This window comes from Humulus lupulus, chromosome 5 (assembly GCF_963169125.1).
Source record: "Humulus lupulus chromosome 5, drHumLupu1.1, whole genome shotgun sequence".
In the NCBI taxonomy this organism is placed as follows: Eukaryota; Viridiplantae; Streptophyta; class Magnoliopsida; order Rosales; family Cannabaceae; genus Humulus; species Humulus lupulus.
Window position 1 is genome coordinate 76,891,763 of NC_084797.1, and position 21,940 is coordinate 76,913,702.

Genomic DNA, 21,940 nt, shown 5'->3' on the forward strand with positions numbered 1-21,940 from the left:
ATGACCTGAAGATCCGTTTATTCAGGAAAGATATGACTAATTGACTCATGTAACCCTCTTTGAGCCTATAAATATACAAGAAATAGCTCGAGGAGGGATCTTTTGATCTTTCTCCGAATTACATTACTATTATCCATCGCTTGTATTGTTTTCTCCTTCTAAGGTCTGTGAAATTCAGGAACCCTAGTTCTTTGATCACACATTTGAAGCTCAATATTAATAATAGTATCAAGTGGACGTAGGTCATTACCAATCACTGGGGCCGAACCACTATAATTCCTTGTGTTCTTTACTTTCCATTAGATTGTTTGATCAAGCTTTGTACTATTTTCCTATCGTTTAATAGACTCCGTGTCGTTGATAAAAACGAGGGTCAACATTCTGGTGCTTTCATTGAGAGCTTGACAAAAGAAGATCTAATGGTGAAAACTATCAAAAAGACTGGACAGGCTGTCGCTGCACCATCCCAGCCTCATTTGGAGTTTGATGAGGAGGAGTTGGATTCTGAGGCCCTGAAGGCAACACTGGGAGTGTTGCAAGACGAGTTGGCCAATCTGAGGGCCAATCAAGAGAATGTTGCCAAGATAATGGCGTCGCAACAAAGGGGGATAGAGCGCCAGCGCTAAGAGCTGAGCGAGCGGTAGGCGGAGATGGACCATTGGCAGAGGGATGCCATGGCAGCCCTTGAAGCAGCCATCCAACTGGCTAGGAATCAAGTTGCGCCAGCCTCCCAGCCAGATCAATCGCCAAACGGGCCACCTCAAAGGGGCCCCAATCCTAGTCCTCCGCTTCAACCAATAAGCCCTCAGAGGCGGGAGCAGCCACCTATGCCTCAGGATGATGTCCCACCTAGGGAACCTGAGACGCAGCCTCCGTCTCAGGCTGGTCGAGACAATCCCCTGCGCCCGAGGCAGAATAGGGTTGGGCAACAGCCCCGCAGCCTTAGACGCCCAGGGGGTGAAGAGTTGCATCCACCGAGCAGGGGGCAACATCCTTCTACCAACAGGAGGAACTCAGAGACTGGCTCTGTGGTCAGGGGCCCTCCACGCCATGACAATGCACGGGGACCCATCGACCAACGCAGGCCTCCCCCTAATGCTCGGGAAATGCCAACCCAAGGAGGCAACAAAGGGAATAGTCGGTCTCACCATAGCCAGCCACGGCTACAATGAAGCCGACTAAGGCAGAGGAAATGCTGGTCGGAGGGATGAAGAGAGAGGTGGAGGCAAGAACCCCCCACCTAGAGAAGACCGACTAGCAGGTCGCAACGCTGGGGGGCAGCCCAGGCAGAATAATGTCTTTAGTCGGCTCGGAGCCAGCGAACAGCGGCGAAGAGACGATGACTTGAGGGATGTACTCAACGACCGCTGAGAAAGGCATGATGAGTACATTCCCCCGGCACCAGAGGCCCCAACAATCCCAGAAGCTGTTCAGGCTCAAATCGATGCCCTGAACCAGGCTGTGCAGCAGCTGGTCGGGGGGCGGACTTCACACATTGAGCACGATCAGAGGAGAGGCACCCCTTTCGTACAGAGGATTGTTGTGGCAGAAACCCCCAGTAAGTTCAAGATGCCAACACTGCCAAATTTTGACGGGTATGGAGACCCAGTATCTCATGTCAACAAGTTTGAGATACAAATTGACATTCAGAAAGTCTCTGAAGATGCTCGCTGCAGGATCTTCCCAACGACACTTTCTGATGCCGCCCAGGAGTGGTTCTTTAAGTTCTCTCCTGTAAGTATAGTATCCTGGGAAATGTTCGTGAAGGAGTTTTACGGACAGTTCTACGCGGGTCGTGTGCACCCCACTGAGGCAAACCAACTGGTCGAGATACGCCAGAAAGAGGGGGAGCCCTTGAAGGTATATGTTCAACGTTTCATGCGAGCTGCAACTGGAGCCAAGACTGTGGGCGATGAAGGCAAGATGATGGCCCTAACTACTGGGGTTCGGCGCCATTCTCCCATCTGGAGTAGCCTCAGAAAACATGGGGTTAAAAGTACCCAGGAGTTTTTAGATCGAGCTGATCGATACATCAAGCTCGAGGACGCGATTTCTAATGAAGGGAAATCGCCAGCAAAAGACAAGGGGTCCAAGGAAGAGCCCACCAAAGCCGCCAACGGGTTTAAGCTCAATGGCAACGACAAAGGCAACGTGAATGGCAATGGTAAGAATGGTGGAAAGCGGGTGAGCAGCGAACCCTCGACCTCCGAGAGTAAGCGCCCCAAAGGTAGTCGGTATGAACCGAGATTCACCAATTACACAGCCCTTGTTGAAAGTCGAGCTGAGGTTTACCAAGCGACCAGCTCGAGCGTGCCCTACAAACAACCCGCACCAATAAGGAAAGATATCTCCAAGAGAGATTCAACAATGTTCTGTCGTTTTCATAACGACTATGGGCACGACACTAATGAGTGTAACCAGCTGAAGGAAGAAATTGAGTTCCTGATAAGACAGGGACATTTAAGAAGATATGTACGACCCGCGGGAGGTTCTCAGCGAGAGGCTCAAGGTGGCAACGAGTCGGTGCCTGCACGCCAACACTCACCACCTTTATAGCCAGCTCCCGTGGCAGGTACCTTACTCACCATCTGTGGAGGCCCACATCTTGCAGGAGATAGTGGGAAAGCGAGGGAACGATATGCTCGAACCCTACGCCACGACCAGGACATCGAGATGATGAGTGTCGAGGATCGTGCACCAAAAAAGGCTCGAACAGAGGAGGAACTGATCACCTTCTCTGACGACGACACCCAGCACATGCGATACCCACATTCCGATCCGCTGGTCGTGGACGTACAAATCACGAACATGATGGTAAAAAGGGTGTTGGTCGATACAGGAAGTTCGGTCAACATCCTATATAAGTCCTCGCTGGAAAGGATGAAGTTGTTCGTGAAGGATCTGGAGCCGTGCAACCAAACCATTTATGGTTTTTTCGGAGAAGGGCTCGCCCCAGTAAGGTCGATTAGACTCCCAGTCACAGCAGGCACTGCACCTGCTAACAAGACATTACTCACTACTTTTATAGTAGTTGATTGTCCTTCAGCGTACAACGCCGTGATAGGGAGACCAATTCTGGTCGACCTGCGAGCCATCACTTCTATATGGCACCTCGCCATGAAATTCCCAACGGACGCAGGGGTAGGATGCATGTTGGGAACACCAGAGGGAAGCGAAGGAGTGCTATAACGCCTCGATCACCAAGGCAAAGAAGGGTGTATCGAGAGATGCCATCGGGAAGGAGTTGCAAATGGCAACTAATGTTCAAGCCCGCTCAGGTGATAATCTCACCAAATAGGGTGTTGCCCAAAGTGAAATAGAGACTTAGATCCTTGCTTTGGGGATTTTGAAGAAGAAGTGGGACCCATCGAGGACCTTGAAGAGGTCCATGGGGAAAATCCGACCAGAGTTGTGAAAGTTGATAAAAACTTAGATACAACAACAAAACAAGCACTGGTGGAGTTCTTAAGGAGGAACTAGGATGTCTTTGCCTGGTCGCATAAAGACATGGTCGGGATAGATCCTGCAGTCATCAACCATGTCCTGAACATCAACAAAAGCTTTCCACCAGTGCAACAAAAAAGAAGGTTGCTCGACAAAGATAGATCAAAGGCCTTGAAAGAGGAAGTCGAGAAGCTGAAGGAGAATGGGTTCATCAGGGTGGTGTTTTATCCATCATGGGTCTCTAATCCCGTACTCGTGCCCAAGCCGAATGGCAAGTGGCGTACGTGCGTGGATTTTACAGACCTTAATAAAGCCTGCCCCAAAGACTGTTTCCCACTCCCAAGGATCGACCAGCTGGTCGATGCCACTGTAGGGCACGAGATCCTCTCATTCATGGATGCATACTCTGGGTATAATCAAGTCAATATGCATCCCCCTGATGAGGATCACACTAGCTTTCGAACTGATACAGGGCTCTACTGTTACAAGGTGATGCCCTTCGGTTTGAAAAATGCTGGTGCGACTTACCAGAGACTCGTCAACCACATGTTTAAGGAGCTGATTGGCACAAACATGGAGGTTTACGTCGATGACATGCTGGTTAAGTCGAAGAAAGCAGAAGGGCATGTAAGGGATTTGCAGGAATGCTTCAACGTCCTGAATAAATATAGGATGAAGCTAAATCCCCTTAAATGCTTCTTCGGAGTAGGATCAGGGAATTTCTTGGGATTTATTGTTAACTCGAGAGGAATTGAAGCTAATCCCGAGAAAATAAAAGCTTTGATCGAGATGAAGTCGCCAGTGAAGGTTAGGGATCTCCAAAGCCTGACCGGGAGGATTGCTGCTCTCAGTAGATTCATTTCGAAATTGACAGACAAGTGCGTCCCGTTTTTCAATCTACTAAGAGGCAATAAGAAATTTGAATGGACAGATGAGTGCGAATAGGCCTTTCAAGCACTAAAAGCGCATATGGCGCAACCACCCATCCTGTCAAAGCCGGCCGATAAAGAGATTTTGTTCATCTACCTGGAAATCACGGATTACGCTGCTAGTGCTGTTCTTGTAAGAGAAGAAGAAGGTGTGCAGAAGGCTGTCTACTATGTAAGCAAAAGGTTGATCGGAGCAGAATTGAGGTATCCCCCCATCAAAAGGTTAGCCTATTGTTTAGTTTTGGCCTCTAGGAAGCTGCGGCCTTACTTCCAAGCTCATCCAATTACAGTATTGACCGACCAGCCTCTTCGGCAAGTCCTGCAAAAGCCAGAGGCTGCAGGAAGATTACTAAAGTAGGCAGTCGAACTCGGGCAGTTCGACATATCTTACTTGCCGTGAGCAGCGATAAAAGGACAAGCCTTGGCTAACTTCATCGCCGAATTCACAGAGCTCGCGGGTGGCGAAAAGATTGAAGAGCCCAGCGAACCTGAGTGTCAAATCCAAGCATCCTCGTGGAAATTGTTTACAGATGGTTCATCCAATTAATCCCACGCAGGAGCAGGAGTGATATTGATAACGCCGAAAGGGCATCGATTTCACTGTGCAATTAGATTTGACTTCACTGCTTCTAACAACGAAGCTGAATATGAAGCATTACTCGCTGGATTGCGGTTAGCCAAGTATATGAACATAAAAGTGCTTGACATCTATAGCGATTCTCAGCTGGTGGTGAACCAAGTCTTGGGGGAGTACCAGGCGTGAGGTTTGAAGATGGTCGCCTATCTGAATAAAGCAAAGGATCTGTTAGCCCAGTTCGATAGATACACTCCCCAGCAAGTACCTCGCGATCAGAATTCCAATGCGGACACTTTGGCAAAGTTGGCAAGTGCAAAGGATGTTGATACTCTAAACATAGTGCTAGTCGAGCGACTATCAGTACCAAGCATCCAAGCAGCAGAAACCACTCTGGTCATCCAGATGGCAGATATGTGGATGGCACCATATGTAGAGTATTTGTCAAGCGGCGTACTACCGACAGACAGAAACAAAGCCAGGACCCTTCAGCGTCAAGCTGCTAGGTATATCCTGGTCGATGGGATCCTGTACCGAAGGGGATACTCCATGCCACTCCTTAGATGTATTACAAAGGAGAAAGCCAAAGAGTTAATGAAAGAGGTGCACGAAGGCTTTTGCGGGGACCATGCTGAGGGGCAGAGTCTGTCAAAAAAGATCCTAAGACAGGGCTATTTCTGGCCAACCATGAATGAAGACTCAATGGAGTTTGTGCGGAGATGTGACAAGTGTCAAAGATTTTCTAAAATCCCACGAGCATCTCCCAATGAGTTAAAGCATATGCAGAGTCCATGGCCCTTCGCAGTTTGGGGAATAGATCTAATCGGATCCTTGCTTACAGGAAAAGGTGGTGTCAAGTAGGCAGTGGTTGCTGTCGACTACTACACCAAATGGGCCGAGGCTGAACCACTCGCAACCATAACGACCAAGAAAGTGCTTGACTTCGTAGTCAAGAACATCATTTGTCACTATGGATTACCAAGGAAGATAGTCTCGGATAACGGCACCCAGTTTGACAGTGATCTATTCATGGACTTCTGCAAACGACATGATATTATCAAAAGCTTTTCTTCAGTCGCTCATCCCCAAGTGAATGGGCAAATCAAAGCAGTTAACAAAATGCTAAAGGATACCCTGAAGAAAGGACTTGAAGAAGCTAAGGGAGCATGGCCAGAGCAGTTGCCTGAAGTTCTTTGGTCGTACGAAACTTCCCACCGAACAGCAACATGTCATACCCCATTTTCCTTGGCGTACGGGTATGAAGCTATGTTGCCTGTCGAGTTAGATCCACCCTCGCATCGCAGATTAACATATGACCAAGACTCTAACAGCCAGCTATTGATGGAATCCCTGGACTCAATTGATGAGAAGTGTGAACAAGCCCAACTCCGAGTAGCCGCGTACCAGCAGAAGGTCGCCCGATATTTCAACTCTAAAGTGTGAGAAAGAAAATTCAATGTTAGAGATCTTGTACTTCGAAGAGTTTTCCTAAACACCCGCGACCAAGCTGCTGGAGTACTGGGCCTAATTGGGAAGGGCCATACCAGATTGATGAAGTCCTTCACCCAGGCACTTATAAACTTGCACGCTTAAGCGGAGATCTCATTCCTTGCTATTGGAATGGAGAACACCTGCGCAAGTATTACCAATGAACAATTCTTCTTAAAGAATTGGCTTGTATAAATTCTATTTTTTACAAGTTTTAAAAGTGTAAGATCTTATTGATCACTCGTACATACCTGTTTAGTCCATTTATTACGAGAAATAAAAGGGACTGTGATCAGCTAGTCATTTCTTGACAACTATTGTATTTATTACAAGTATTTTCTCATTACGTGTGTTGTTTTGATGTATTATAGTTCTAATCATATTGCTACGAGCAGGTTCTGGTCATGGCAAGTGACCAAGGACCTAAAGCTCCTCAATCACTTGGGGGGCATATAAGGTACAAGTAAGCAAAGCATATCATTGAAAGGTATGTAAACACATGAGCAAAATAAGTGAAAGCATGCTAGGGCACTTAGAGTATTTTTCAAAATTTTGTTATTTTGTTAAATCAAACCAAAGTGCTATGCTAATTTTAGTCATGCGAACAGATGTTATAATAATATGCAAATATATTATAATATCAAAACGAATCCTTTTACACCGCGAGCACTCACTGCTCGGATGTAATTGTTCAAGTAAAAGTAAAAGCTGCCCATGCAGCAACAAAAAATTATATTGTCTTTACATCACGACCCGTAGGTTGTGTAGTTAAAAAAATAATAATAATAAAATATAAGCAGAAAAGACTAAGGAGCTCAAGGATCCTGAGGAGCCGGAGGATCTTGGGGAAGGTTTTGATCGACGATGCCTGCAGCCTCGTTGTCTGCCCCATCCATCCCAGCGACCAGCGAGATTTCAGGGGAAGCAGGAACCCTTGATCTTTCTTCCTCAGCTAGCTGAGCAGCGCAGCGAGCAAGCTCGACGTCTCTCACATTCTCAGGGAGGTAGTCGAAGTTGGCACCTTGATTATGCTTCCATAAATTATAGAAGCATCGAAGAGTGGCACTCTTGTACCTTTCCAAGTTGCCGGCGTTGGCTTTCTCAAACTCCTTAATCCAGCCCTCCAGGGTAGTATTCTCCTGCCTGCTCGCGACCAAGTCCAACTCGAGCTGTTGGGCCGTGCGGTAGTTGAAGCAGTTGGACTCCTTAAATTGGTCCATCTGCTCACGAACTTTCTCCAAAGACCTCTGCTTCTCCTCCAACTCCTTAGCCAGTTTGGCCTTTTCTTCAACCACCACTGCCAGCTGTTCGGTGTATTTTGCCTCGGCAGCTTTAAGTTCATCCTAGTGTCGTTGCTCCAAAGTTCTGGCCTGCTCGGTGACAGCACCCGAGCGGATACGGCCGGCAGTGAGGGTCAGCATGGCCTGCAGTTGGAGTAGAAGTTAGACTAACTATAAAATAAAGAAGACCTGTTTCTGCAGAAAAAGATGACTTACACTGGTGAACTCGTTCAGGGCGTGGTTCAGGATTAGGTCAACATCCATCACCTCTGTAGCAGTCATTGCCTCGCGGCAGCGGTCGTGCTTCACAATCTTAGCAACCCTCTCCTTGACCAATTTAAAGGCGCGACCAGTTATGTCGCCCCCAGTTGAAGCAGGATCGCCCTGCTGAGTTTGGTTGGTCGGGGTCGCGGGAGGTGGAGTTGATCCGGCTGGAGCAGGAGGAATCTGCTGCTCACGAGGAGAGGATGGAGTTGTGGTGGCAGAGGGCCTATCCTCCGAAGGGCCTGCATTTTGAGCCTTCTTCGCCGGAGGCGCTTTGCTGCTCTCCCCGTGGTGTCTCTTGCTGGTCTTTTTCTTGCTCGGGGGAGTCGCGGTAGCCTCAAGAGTGTTGTAGATGTTGAACACATTGACGGATTCCATGTTTGAAAAAGAAGAACAATATCGAACACTGAGATAGCATAAATGACCAAGTATATTACATCAGAAAAAGAAATAAAGAAAGATTGTAAAGTCAAATACCCGAGCTATTATTACTGGTCGCTATACTATAGACTCTACTAGTCTTATACTCACTCTCTGACATGAAAAAGCCTGGACCTGAATTTGGAGCATGTTTAAAATTGCCGTCCCCGTCGAATAGGTGACAGGGAATTGGCAAGCTATCTAAAAGCGAAATAACTGTACCATTATCATTCGAGAACTCGTTCGAGTGTTCGAAAGGCTCGGTGGCCTTCTTCTTTCCCTTCCCCAAGGGGGCCGGGGGCCTCTCTGCTTGAGGAGTGCCAACAGGTTCCCTGATCGTGACCCCAGTCGGTCTCCTTTGTGGAGGTGATGCTGGAGGTTGCTGCTCGGGTTCCTCCTCAACAATGGCACTCCCTGTAGTTGACTCCCTCGTGTCCTGATGAGGGGCCAGGAGGCCAACCAACCTAAGGTTAGCCTCAGTAACTAGATGCTTGACGCTCTTTTCTACATCAGTCATGCTGGCTAGGAGCGCCGATCTCAACTCCATGTCCAGAGTTGGGTCTGGTCGCAGCCATGGGCCTGGAAGACATTAACAGTTTAAGAAAATGTGGAGGGGAACACTAAGTGAAGAAGTAACAGCCAGTGATACGAAAGTTTTACCTCCTTGAGCGAAGGCCAGATTGTCTGCGATCATGTCAGTTGTGAGGAAGTACTCCTGGTAGTACCTCCCCACATTTGATATATGGGTGGTGTCAGTCAGGAAGGTGCGCCCGGTTTCCTGATGACAGAAGTGAAAAAACCCTGTGCCTTCTTGGTTGGGGTTAGATTTGAGGTCGAACAGGTAGTTGACCTCATGAGGCGTTGGCACGGGCCATTTCTTGTGGTTGTACAGGATATAGAGCGCAGCGAGCATCCTATATCCATTTGGGGTTATTTGAAAAGGGGCAACTCCAAAATAGTTGGCCACCCCTTGGAAAAATGAGTGAAGAGGCAAGGTAGCCCCTGCCTCGATATGAAACCTCGACTAGGTGCTGAAGGCGCCTCCGGGCAAGTTCGCCCTTTGGTCTTGGTTAGGTCTGAATAGGGTCACCCCCGTGAGACCATACTTCCTTATATAATTGGCGATCATTCTGATCGTCACTCTGCTCTCAGGAACTAAATGCCACTCAACATCTGGCTGAGCGGCATGTCGGGGTCGAGCGTGTCTTTGGATGTTGGGGTCAGGAGCATTTTCAGCTCGACCACTGGTCGAGGGAGCATCAGCCCTAGGAGCAGGCTGATGAGGAGGATCGGAGGTTCTCTTTTTCTGGGCTTTGGTTTTGGTGCAAGCCATACTTTGAACAGGGATAGGTGAAGTGTTTGGATTGGCACGAGAAAATGGAATTTTGGGTATCAATGACGATGGTTGTTCTTCGTCCTCGAGCAGTTGAGCCAGTAGATCGTCATCTATAGGTCTTTCTCCTCCCCATGGATCTTGCATGTAAACTGCGAACAGAGAAAGAAGGAGATAAGACGCACAACCTGGGAGCTTATGTTGAAAGTTGGAATAACATTGCTTGCGTCTATGAATAGCAGCATTCTAACAGAAACACTAAGTTCTACGAGAGCAGTTTGAAAAACAGATCAAAAAGCGGAAATAAAAAGTTTTTGGAAAAAAGCTTTTTCGAATCCGAAGGAGCGGGAAAACCCCAGTTTTTCAGCTTGACTAAAAATTGAATTTTTACTTCGATTTTACGCCCTAAACTTACGATCTTGACTATTAAACTAGCTCCTAACTCCTACAGAGAAAAATTACACTACCCTATCAAGCATCAATCAACATTCCCACAATCCTCATGCATTTCTATCCAAGAACACAAAAGTTTCAGAACTCAAAACAATCATATAGCAGTATGCATGGCATGTCAAAGGGCTTAAAAGTTGAAGAAATTTACCTAGATGAAGGTTGGAGATTCTGAAATGAAGCGACTTTGGACGAGCGAACGGAGAATCCTTAGAACAACGACGGAAAACCTTCAAAGTTTTAAGCTCTGAGATGGAGTTCTTGAGGGTTCTTGGCAAGAAGATGGCGAGTAAAAAGTTAAATGGTAAATGTGAGGATTATTTATAAAGGCTGAGATATGTTGAAAATGGGTAATCATGAGTTACTTTTTTCAAGGCATGGGGGAGTGTAATAGCCGTCAGAGGGATTACTTGGAAACCGAAAAAGTGTGATTGGACGTGATTAGGTCACAGTTTTCAAGAACGCACGAGGGGCTCTGACAGATTTCGTGGGGCATATGAAAGGTTAGTTTCCTAAGTTTACTTATTGCTGGCTGCAATAAATAAACTTGGGGGGCAAATGTTTACCCAAAAAATAGCTGTGGATGACGTGGCAAGAATTTTCGACACGTGGCAGAGATGCTGCTCGTCTATCGACCAGGGATATTTCCATATGTGAAGTTCAAGTTTTATATACGACCAGCCTGGTCGTATACTCTGTTTATTTATGAGTAAATCTGTACAATTGTAATGATATCCGAGAATATCTCCTCATTATGACCTGAAGATCCATTTATTAAGGAAAGATATGACTAATTGACTCATGTAACCCTCCTTGAGCCTATAAATATACAAGAAATAGCTCAAGGAGGGATCTTTTGATCTTTCTCCGAATTACATTACTTTTATCCATCGCTTGTATTGTTTTCTCCTTCTAAGGTCTGTAAAACTCAGGAACCCTAGTTCTTTGATCACACCTTTGAAGCTCAATATTAATAATAGTATCAAGTGGACGTAGGTCATTACCAATCACTGGGGCCGAACCACTATAATTTCTTGTGTTCTTTACTTTCCATTAGATTGTTTGATCAAGCTTTGTACTATTTTCCTGTCGTTTATCTGACTCCGTGTCGTTGACCAAAACGAGGGTCAACAAATATTATGAATAATATTATATGGTTTTAGTAATTTTTTTAAACTTATATACATATTATCATTTTATATTTTGTTATAATAATTATATTGAGAATTATTTTTAAATTTTGTATTAATTTGTATTTTATTTATTTTGAAATAATCTAAAATAAAGTATAATTATATTTTGATATTATATATGAGTAAATATCATAAATATTAAAAGATATAAAGATACTATTGATAATGAGAGAAAAAAATTTAAAATGAATAAAAAAATATTAAAAAATAATATTTAAATGGTATAGAGAAAAAATAGAGATGCTGATGTATAGTGTAATGTAAAAGTTAGAGGTAAAATAGATAAAGTAGTGTTTTGATGAGGTATTTTAGAGGATAGAGAAGAACATCTATTGGGAGTGCACTTAGAGGTGCAAGCTTCTTGTTATTTTTAAAAAAAATTATTTACTTAGAAATGGGCTGGACTTTTTCTAGATTTTAGGTTTTTTAGGGGTTCTTTCATAAATGCTAATTTTTTATGATTTTTTTTACATTTTTACAGTCTTTCATTTTTTTTTTTATATTTTTACTAGCTTAAGTTTTCAAAAATACGATTTTAATATTTCAAAATTACAAAAATACAATTTATACTAAACATCAACCCACAAAATATAACGTTAAAAAAATAACAAGAAAACAACACGACAACAACATCGGAACAACATCGTGCAACCCATTGCAGCTACAAAAACAAAACAACACAAAAACAACATCAAAAAATTCATTCTTACATTTAAAAAAAAACAACACACTGCAATACAATTACAAAAAAGCAACTCAAATGAAACATGACAACAACCTCACAACAATGCAGTGTTAAAAATGCAATTAGACATCAATTTATTGCATTAACTCAAAATAAACTAAATAATAACAAAAAAAACAACGTCAAAATAATTTTTCCCTACATTTTTAAATGTGTCAAAAATAAACTCAAAATATATCTTAAAACAACTAAACATATATCCAAAATAATCTAAAAAATAACAATTAGAAAACAACTAAATATTAACCTACTACATACTAACACATTAAAAAAATAATAATTGGACAACTAGAAGTCAACACATTGCTTACTAACATATTTTATTTTTAAATAAAAATATATCTGAAAACAACTAAATAATAATTAGACATCAATACAACAACAGAACAATTATTTATAAACTTAAACAACTAAAAAACAACATGAAAATAATTATATATAAATCTAAACAACACAAAAACAGTTATTTGTTTAATCTTTTTTTTATGTTGATTTCCAGTTTTTTTTCTAGTTTATTTTGAGTATAAGTGAAGTTGTTTTGAGATATATTATTAGTTTATGTTTTACACTTTTAAGATGCATTGGTATTATTTTGAGTTTTTTTGTTTGTTTGTTTTTTTTTTGGATTAATGTTTATTTTGAAATAGATGAATAGTGATACTAAAATAATTAAAAAATAAAACATTTTGAAATAAATTATGATGTTATTACTTCTTCAATTCGGCCAATCACATAATCTTGGAGACAGTGAGAGAGATAAGGCTATTTGGAATTATGGATACAATTGAGTAAATATCCTTTCTATGGATATTGTTAATGGCAAAATGATATGCCTCAACAAGAGCCACGAAGATAGTCGAGGCTCAAGTGTTGTTAATGAAATTCCATAGATGAGAACATGGGCTCAACACAAGAAGTAAAAAAGCCAAAAGATTGAGAGGCACAAACATAATAGAAACCCTTCACGCCGGCTAGAGGAATATTCCAGATGATATGTTGTATTTCATCTCATTTTCTTATTATTGTGGGTGTAGCCGAGAATCGCCATTGCAATTGAATGTAGTTGCAATGCTCATTGTTGATCTTAGCTACTAGTGATTGGGTATATATATCATAGTGGGTGCATGTAAGAAACATTAGTAATGAATGATCAAGAATACTTTCTCATCTAATTTCTTCTTCTCCCCGCCTTACTCTCCTTCTGGTATTCTGCTATATGTTTTCCTTTTGGCCATCTAAGAGCCAACACTCATTCTTAGAGTGTCATGTGTCGTCTACTAACTTTATTCTTGTAGGTAGGCATATCACAAAGCCTATACACAATATATATGTAAAAGCCCAAAACACAAGTACTTCAAAACTATAAACAAAACAGGAAATACGAAAGAACAAAACTAAACAGGAAACATGCTCACGTTGAAAGCCCTCGTGGTCCCGATTCGAATCTTCTAGCAAGAACGCCTTCCACAACCAATCAGTCTGATGTAAGTTCACTACCGGCGTCATTCTCAGTCTTAGCTCTGCCTCCGACCTCTCCTCTCCCTTGAAAAGCAGATACCAACCACAACTGCTTGCTTTACTTGTTGAGTCCGTATAAAAGAAATTAATTTAGTAATGCCGTATAAATGTAAAAAATCATTTGTAATAGTAAAATTGTTATTTTTTTTCATTAAATAAGTGTTATGTGTAAATATCTCTTTTTTTTATTTGGGTTTTGGGGACAGTCTATAATTGTCAATATTGGAATTTTATTATCTTTCGGCATTGGGATCAATAGCGATAGTTTTTAACTGTCGGCATTAGTCTAAAACTAACTATCGATGTTGGGGTCAATAACGACAGTTTTTATCTATCGAATGAAACAACGACAGTTATTAACTGTCGATGTTGGTCCCTATGCCTACAATTTTTAATTGTCGACATAGAGCTACGTTGAGTTGACTGTCGTGGTTGGGTGTCGGGAAAGCCCAATTTTGTAGTAGTGACACCATTGTTATAAACTCTGAATGTGTGCTTATAAATATATATAAATTACTAATTAGGCCAAATTTAAAGACAATTCAAATGATATTTTAAAAAAAATATTCACATTACACAAAAATCATTTAAAAATAGGATGTATTGACAATAATACCCCCCCAAAAAAAAATACCACAACTCTATAAACCACTAAACTAATAAATAAAATATGACTTTATTTAAAAAAAACTTAAAAGTATGGAAATATTTTTTCACACAATTAGCTTAAGTTAAGAAAAATCCATAGTGTTTACCGAGTTTTTCGAAAACTATAAATATATTGAAAAATAAGAGCTCGAAAGAAAGGCTAGGAAATGAATAAGATCACAGTTTTACGTGGTTGGGGCGTTAATGAACCTCAGTCCACGAGTCATTAGTATTAGGCTTTAGAGAGCTTAACAATTGAGGTTTTCTGTAAGTTCAGCAGTGTTTTGCTTACAAGAGAAAATCAGGGATCCTTGCTACAGTGCACGAATGACCCTATTTATAGGCAGTCACGTGACTTGGGCCAGACTAAATCAGGCCCAATAAGGATATAATTATAAATGCTCGCTAACGAAGCCATAATACAAGAATGTAACATGATTAAAGGTTATTAGTCTAGGCCTGTTGGGCCGGTCTAAGTGTGGTAGAGCCTTACAGTTACCCTTTGTACGTTGGCATGAACTGATCTGCATGGGCTACCAAGGGGATCTTGGGGACAGGATCTGTCAGAGTAGTGGCAGTACCATTTCCTAGGAACATTGTACATTCCGTGTGTACTCCATTTTGTAGGTTAGTCAGGGAGACTAGATTCCGGATTTCTCGGGGACACTTCAGTTGTAGGAAAGATTGAGATTGTTCTACTCGGATCTATGGTCCAGGTTCATTTACCGATGTCCAGGTTCATTTACCAGGGCGAACATCTTGATGGTGAATTTGAGCATTGGCAATGGACCCGGAGACCTCACCTGGATCCCACTCGATGGGATTCGTCTCCCGGAATGGATCGTCTGCCACCATAATTTACATCCTGGGGGATAGAGGTTAGGTGTGCCTAGGAAGGTGGTTCGGGTTTGCATCTTCATTTCGACCCTTTACTATGCTCGTGCTACTCACCAGCTATTGGGATCGGCATGGTTTGGGCCAACAAGGTTTGGTTGCTCATCGTTCACTGGGCCCTAGTTGGGCCCGGACCTCTCCTAGAAGCCCATGGAAACCATTTGGCCATGCCACATGTACAGGGTGGAAAATATGGATAACATTTACCCCCAAGTCTTCATACGCCTTTGCGCACTGGAGACTTGCCTTTTTCATTTCGGATCAATCACCTTTATCCGGGTTCATTTACCTACGTCCTGGTTCATTTACCAAGACCCTGGTTCTTTTACTTAGGGGCCAACTGGTCAATCCTCGTCCTTTCGACTTCCCACTGTCTTGGACATGTGTCTCCAAGTAGATGGTACGTCTGTACCACTCGCGCCCAAAAAATCTGGGAAAAATCTTTTGATGACCTAGGTTACTGATGGATGTTAGAGCATTTCCCGAAGTGTCCCGTCTATATGAAAATGTTCTTTGAGCACTTGAGTGGGCTGTTTAATGCTTCTGCATTATCCGGAGTTGTCAGATGGGGATTGTCTTGGGCTTTTCAATGTGGACCGTTGGATGAGGGAGGCGCAGATCATGGATTGATGAATCCACAATTTAGCACTTGATTGGGCCATTTAATGCCTCTGCCCCGTCCGGGATCATTGGATGAGGATTGACTTGGGATTCTCACTATGGACTGTTGGATTAAACATGAACTTTTCTTCTTATAAATACCTTATTAGGCTTCCTTCCACACTTTTACTGATCCTAAATTTTCAAACTAGAGAGCAGAGAGCTAGAAACCCTGAATGTCCAAAGTTGCCGACGAAATTCTCCAACGATTAGTGCATTTTCGTGCCCATCTGTTTCTGACAAAGCCTTTTTTCATTCATCAAGAAGACAACTTTGTCTTGACCGATCTGTCTGAGAGCGTTGATGAATTGCTGTATTGCCTCCTCAGGTTCAAGGCTGAATTCTTGCCGACATTGTTGCCTGTACCTTAATGAATTCCAGATCCACGCTCACTCAGTAAGTTTTCTGGTCATTTCTTTATTTCTTTTCATCATTTTTGTTATCACGTTGTTTCCGTGACCATGTAGCCGTTAGGGCCGTGACCACCATGTAGGGTGGCTTTAGGTAGTGGTAGTGGTAGAGATGAACAGTAGGGAACTTTCTAGGTGATACTCCATTCTGTAGGAAAATTGATTGATGGAGCAAGCTTGATTGCTCTAAATCATTGAACTCGGACGTCTCAAAATCGTTTGGGTGAATTAGTTTATTTGCAAATACCCTTGGCCTTTAGTTCCCGACTTATGTTCCTGAGACTTTAATTTTTCCTGGATCTGGGTCCGGAGGGGACCTCTTCAAGCAGTTTTAGGAGAATCCTCATACCTTAACCAGTTTTCTTCAGTTTTGGTGCTAACTGCTTGGTTCTTGATTTTCTTGTCATCTCCAGGTCTTCGATCATGGGTCATGGCGTCACCCTCTATGCGAAAGATACAGTGAATGCAAGACTCGTTGTCCTGGAGGGGCATAAGCTTCCCATTGGCAACACGTGGGAAATGGATGCGGAAGCGAACGGGTTCCGAAACTACTGGATGCTGAATGTGCTGGAAAAAGCCTTCGAGATAGAGTTGACTCTATGGCTTTTCTACAATAGGCTGGCTCGAAAAGAAGAGAAGGAACACACTAGAGTGGGCTCATTCGGGGCTTGGAATGCAAGCCATATCAGTGCGGGAGTCCACTTCACGACTACTACGCGTAGTTTCTCAAGTTTGTGTAGATCACGCCTTTCCAGCTCCTGCCCCAAGCCTACAAGTTGCTTGCAAGATGGCATATATTTTGCGCCTCGTAGGAGATCGCGGCACCCACCCTTGTGGAGGTGCTGTATTATTACTGGTTGGAGCCGCAAATGAACTCCAAAGACAAGACGCGGGGCGAATTTTATAAGTTGAAGACCCATGGCATCAGTTCGACTCCATACATCTCTTGGAAACATCCCCCGGATGTCAGACACTACTACTTCATGACATTCAGGTTCCTTCTAGAGAAGAATCCCACTCTGGTGCTGGACTTTCAACGTGTGGGTAAGTTATGCTTCTTCATCCTTCATCTCATCCTTTATTTTGTGTATTGGATACTCATGTTCCTATGAACAGGTCTGTATGCTCAAACCAGGCTCACTAAGTCAATCCTGGACCGCAAAAAGTTTTACACCACCCTCAGTGCCGAGGAGCTGGTCATGGGGGAGTTCGTGACTACAAAGAACCTTCGATGGGTCAGGCTAATTGTCGACCATCAATCAATAGATGCCCCTAGCCTCCGAAGACTACAATGTGAGAGGGACCATGCTCTGAGAGAGGAGTTGGTCATTATACATTTTGAGGTGGTGGAGGCCACAGTCAAGGCGGACACGGAGAAACTGAAAAGGAGTAGGCGCGTTGTGTGGAGTGGGCCAAATCTGAAGAGTTGGATGCCCTTCTCGAGAGGAGGTAGCCCAACACTGGAGCTCCTGGGGCCAGCATCTCGGGGCAAGGTAAAACACCTCCGGTTTTAACTTACGCGCCTCATATTGAGGGCTTGTTAGGAATAGGCAATGGTACTGAGATTATTTGACTGAGATTGTTAGCAACGCGGGGCTTCCTTGCCCCATTGTCGTAGACACGCTGACCCTCATGTATTTGCCTTGGTTCCTTCAGTACGGTAGCCTTTTGGACCCGGATGACATGGGGGATCAAATTCATGCTTTTGCACTAGGAGAGTTAAGTCAGACCCATTCCATAGATGAGAGTTTGTCTCGGAGGACTTAGACTTGCATGTTTCCTTTGTATTTGTCTGTCATTCCTATTTCATTTCATTACATTACTAATCTATTTTTTATTCCTATCTCAGGTGAAGCGGACATGTCTAATCCCGTGGCTAAGATGAAGGAAATGATTGAGGGCAGGGCTGCTGCAGCCAAGGCCTTGGCAAAGAAAGTCGTCAAGGGCTTGACTAAGAAGAAGATCATTGACATGATTCTTGGGGACTCAGAACCAGACCTGGGGGTTCTAGAAGGAGTTCAAATTGTCGTTGCAGTCCCGACGACGCTTGTTGAGTAGCCCATGTCCCACTCTGCTCCTCTCTAGATTATTAACTTGGAACAGGAGCCTTCGGAAGGAGGTGGGACGAGCAAAAGGAAAATGGACTCTGTCGCCGCGGAGTCCTTGAAGCGGGCCAAGAAGGCCAAGACAAAAGACAACACCATGACCGAGGAATATTCCTCTAGTGAGAGCCTTATTGTTATGCTAGAGCTCCCGGAGGCTTTTGAGCTTCCCATCACTCCGGCCCTTCCTGGGGAAGAGGACTCAATCATCCTGGAGGAGAGGATGAAGATGGTGTCTCGGGCCTAGGACGAAGGGCACGATAGCCCGTGCCTTGATCATCCGTTGGAAGGTGGAGTTTTCTGAATGTCCGGAGGCCTTCAACACCCCTAGTAGATCGTGGATCAGCTAGCAGCTGAGATTGGGTTTCAGCCTAGGTTGGGGCAGGAGACGACCCCGCTTGCTGCGGACTTGCTGGTCTAGGTGGGGACTACCATGTCTACCCTTAAGCTTAAATGCTACGCCACCTTAGCGAGCAAAGACACGCTCTTCGTCTCTCAGGCCATCCGTCATCAGGTCACTGCGGTAAGCCATTTGCCTGTCTTGTTTCTTTATTATCATTGTCTTTTTGTGTTCTCTAACTTTGCTTTATGCTAGGATTCATTGTTGGCTCATAGGAACGCAGAGTTGATGGCAGAGATGGCAATGAAGCTGGAGACGACCCAGATGGAGCTGGAGAGGGCCGTCAACCAGCAAGAAGCTGCTAAGAAGGCCCTCGCCAAGGAGGCTGCCCGGGTTCAGGCGCAACAAGAGGAAGCTCTGTCCAGGAAAGATGCTGAGCACAAGAAGTTGGTGGATAATCTGGAGGCGGAGCTATCCCGTGCTCGCAGCTCGGAGGCTTCGACCAAGGAAATCTTGGAGGCGGCCGAGGCTCAACTTTTCCAAGAGTGGGAAAAGGTGGCATCTTTTGAGGGACAAGTCCAGGCTATGGAGGCCATGGTCTAGCTGGAGATGAAGCGGAGTGAGGAGGCTTGCAAGGAGAAGGAGCAGGCTGGCAAATTGTTGGCGGCCATTTTTGACGAGGCCATTTACATGGCCTGGCTCCAAGATAAGAATATGAATCTCCTCCTCTATCTGAATCTGGCTGCAAAGAGGGTCGAGTTCAATGCTAAGGAAAAATAGGAAGCGAAGCTCATTGCTGGGGATCAGTAAGATGAAAACGCTCCAGATGTCCCGGATCAAAACGAAGCCAAGGCCTGAGCCTTTGTACTTTTATTTGGGGATTTCTCTCTCATTTTCTTTGTTTTTGTAAACATATTTTTATGGGCGCAGATGCGCTTAAGACAACTGCTTATCTTACTGTACTATTATTATATTAGTTTTTGTCTTTGCACAATGATTCCCGCCTTATATTCATTTATTTTTCCTGAAAATTCCACTAAGTGTTTTACCACTATGCATGAATAAGGATTAAATGTAGAATCCTTGTTCCAATGCCCAGGACCATTAGGAAAAATTGTAGAAGGTAATTATTTTGTCCTGAAACCAAAGTTCAGGTCTCGACGCCCTAGACCGTTTTGCACTTACCAAATATAACTTAACTGGTTTATCCTGACTTTATAGTTCAGGTTCCAACGACCTAGACCGTTATGGACTTTTCAGTCATGACTTAGTTTTAACGGCCTGGACCATTGAAGATATGACTTAGGTAGAAATTAGTTGATTAACTTATTTCAAACCCGAGGTTCAGGTTCCAACGTCTTGGACCGTTTACAAGACTAAATTTGATCTATTTAAACCTAAGATTCTAGTTTCATAGGTCCTAGACTGTTATAGGGAAACCATGGACATGGATTAGGCTATCTTGGCCCATGTTAGGTCTGGACCAATCTTTTGGGATTAGGACTAGGCTTTGAGCCTTGCATCCTTTTTTGGGATTTGGGTTTTTGACCCTTAGTCTATACGAGTGTGGATTAGGACTAAGCTCTGAGCTTTGCATCCTTTTTTCTTTTTAATCCTGGACTTGTATAGATGGTCCTACCCCCCAAGCGACCAAAGAGTGTAGTCTTAGGTCACTTGTTCGTGTTAAATTTAAAGACAGACATGAACTTTTTCTTTTCTTAAAATATTCCTTATGGTGTTTTGTTCACACCATTTTCATTAAATAAGAAATGGCCCTGAGGCGTACATTGCTTGAAGTAAAAATGTTAGAGATTAGAGTTAAATCCTCCCGACTACTGATAGTACTGACGGAGGTGTTTTGCGTTCCAGGCCAGTGGGACCTCTGTTCCGTCTAGCTGCTTTAGGAGATATGTTCCCGGACATACTTCGTTTTGGATCTCATAGGGTCCTTTCCAATTTGGTCCTAGAACCCCCAGTTTGGGATCTTAAGATGCAAGGAAGACTCTTCTCAGGACAAGATCACCGGATCCGAACCTTCAGCTCTTAACTTTCGAGTTAAAGTGCCTTGCGATCTTTCCCGAATACATCTTCAGTTGCACTTGTAATTCTTCCTGGATCACTTCGATGAGATCCAGGGATTCTTGGAGTAGGGCATGATTTTGGATGGGATCATATGTGTTTTGTCTGTGACATGGGACCGTAGTTTTTACTGGGATGACTGCTTCGCATCCATAAACCATTGAGTAGGGAGTATGTCCGGTTGAGGTTCTTTCCGTGGTCTGGTAGGCCCATAGGACGCGGGGCAACTCTTCCGCCCACTTGCTATTGCAAGCTTGTAGATTTTTCTTTACTGTCCCCTTCAAAATCTTGTTCACGACCTCTGTTTGCCCGTTTGCTTGAGGCCTTGTGACTACAAAGAAGCTTTTGATGATTCTATGTCTTTCATAAAAGTTGGTGAAGTGGATGTTATCAAATTGCTTCCCGTTATCGGACATGATTTTGTGAGGGAGGCCGTATCAGCACATAATATTGTTGATGAAGAAGTCTAGGGCCTTTTTGGAAGTGATGGTGCTCATTGGTTCCGCTTCAACCCACTTGGTGTAATAGTCGACGGCTATAATGTCATATTTTACTCCGCCCTTCCTGGTCGGGAGGGATCCCACCAAATCAATTCCCCAAACTGGAAAAGATCAGGGACTGATCATTAGGGTTATCTCCATGGGAGGGGCTCGCAGAATCTTCGCATACCTTTGGCATTGTTCACACTTGCGGACGTAATCTACACACTCCTTCTTCATTGTTGGCCAGAAATATCCTTACCTGAGGATCTTCTTGGACAAGCTGAGTCTGGCTGTGTGATCTCTGCAAAAGCTTTCGTGCACTTCATGCATGATTGCGCTCATTTTGGTCCCGGATACACATCAAAGATAGGGCATGGATAACCCCCCTGCAATAGAGTCTACCATCCATCATGGCGTATCTGGGAGTCTGGTACTAAAGCTTCCTGGCGGCGGCCCTGTCCGAGGGCAGTTCCCCAGTGGTTAGATACTGAATGAGAGGGCCCAACCAGGATGTAGTGTAATCGATAGCGTTGATGATTGCAGGAGCTTGAGTACTAGGCGCAAGTAGATGGTCAATTGGGACTACCCCAAAGAGTTCCGCTTCAACATTCATAGCCAATTTTGCCAGCGTGTCTGCGAACATGTTCTGTTCCCTGGGGATCTGGCAGATGAAGTATCTTTTGAAAG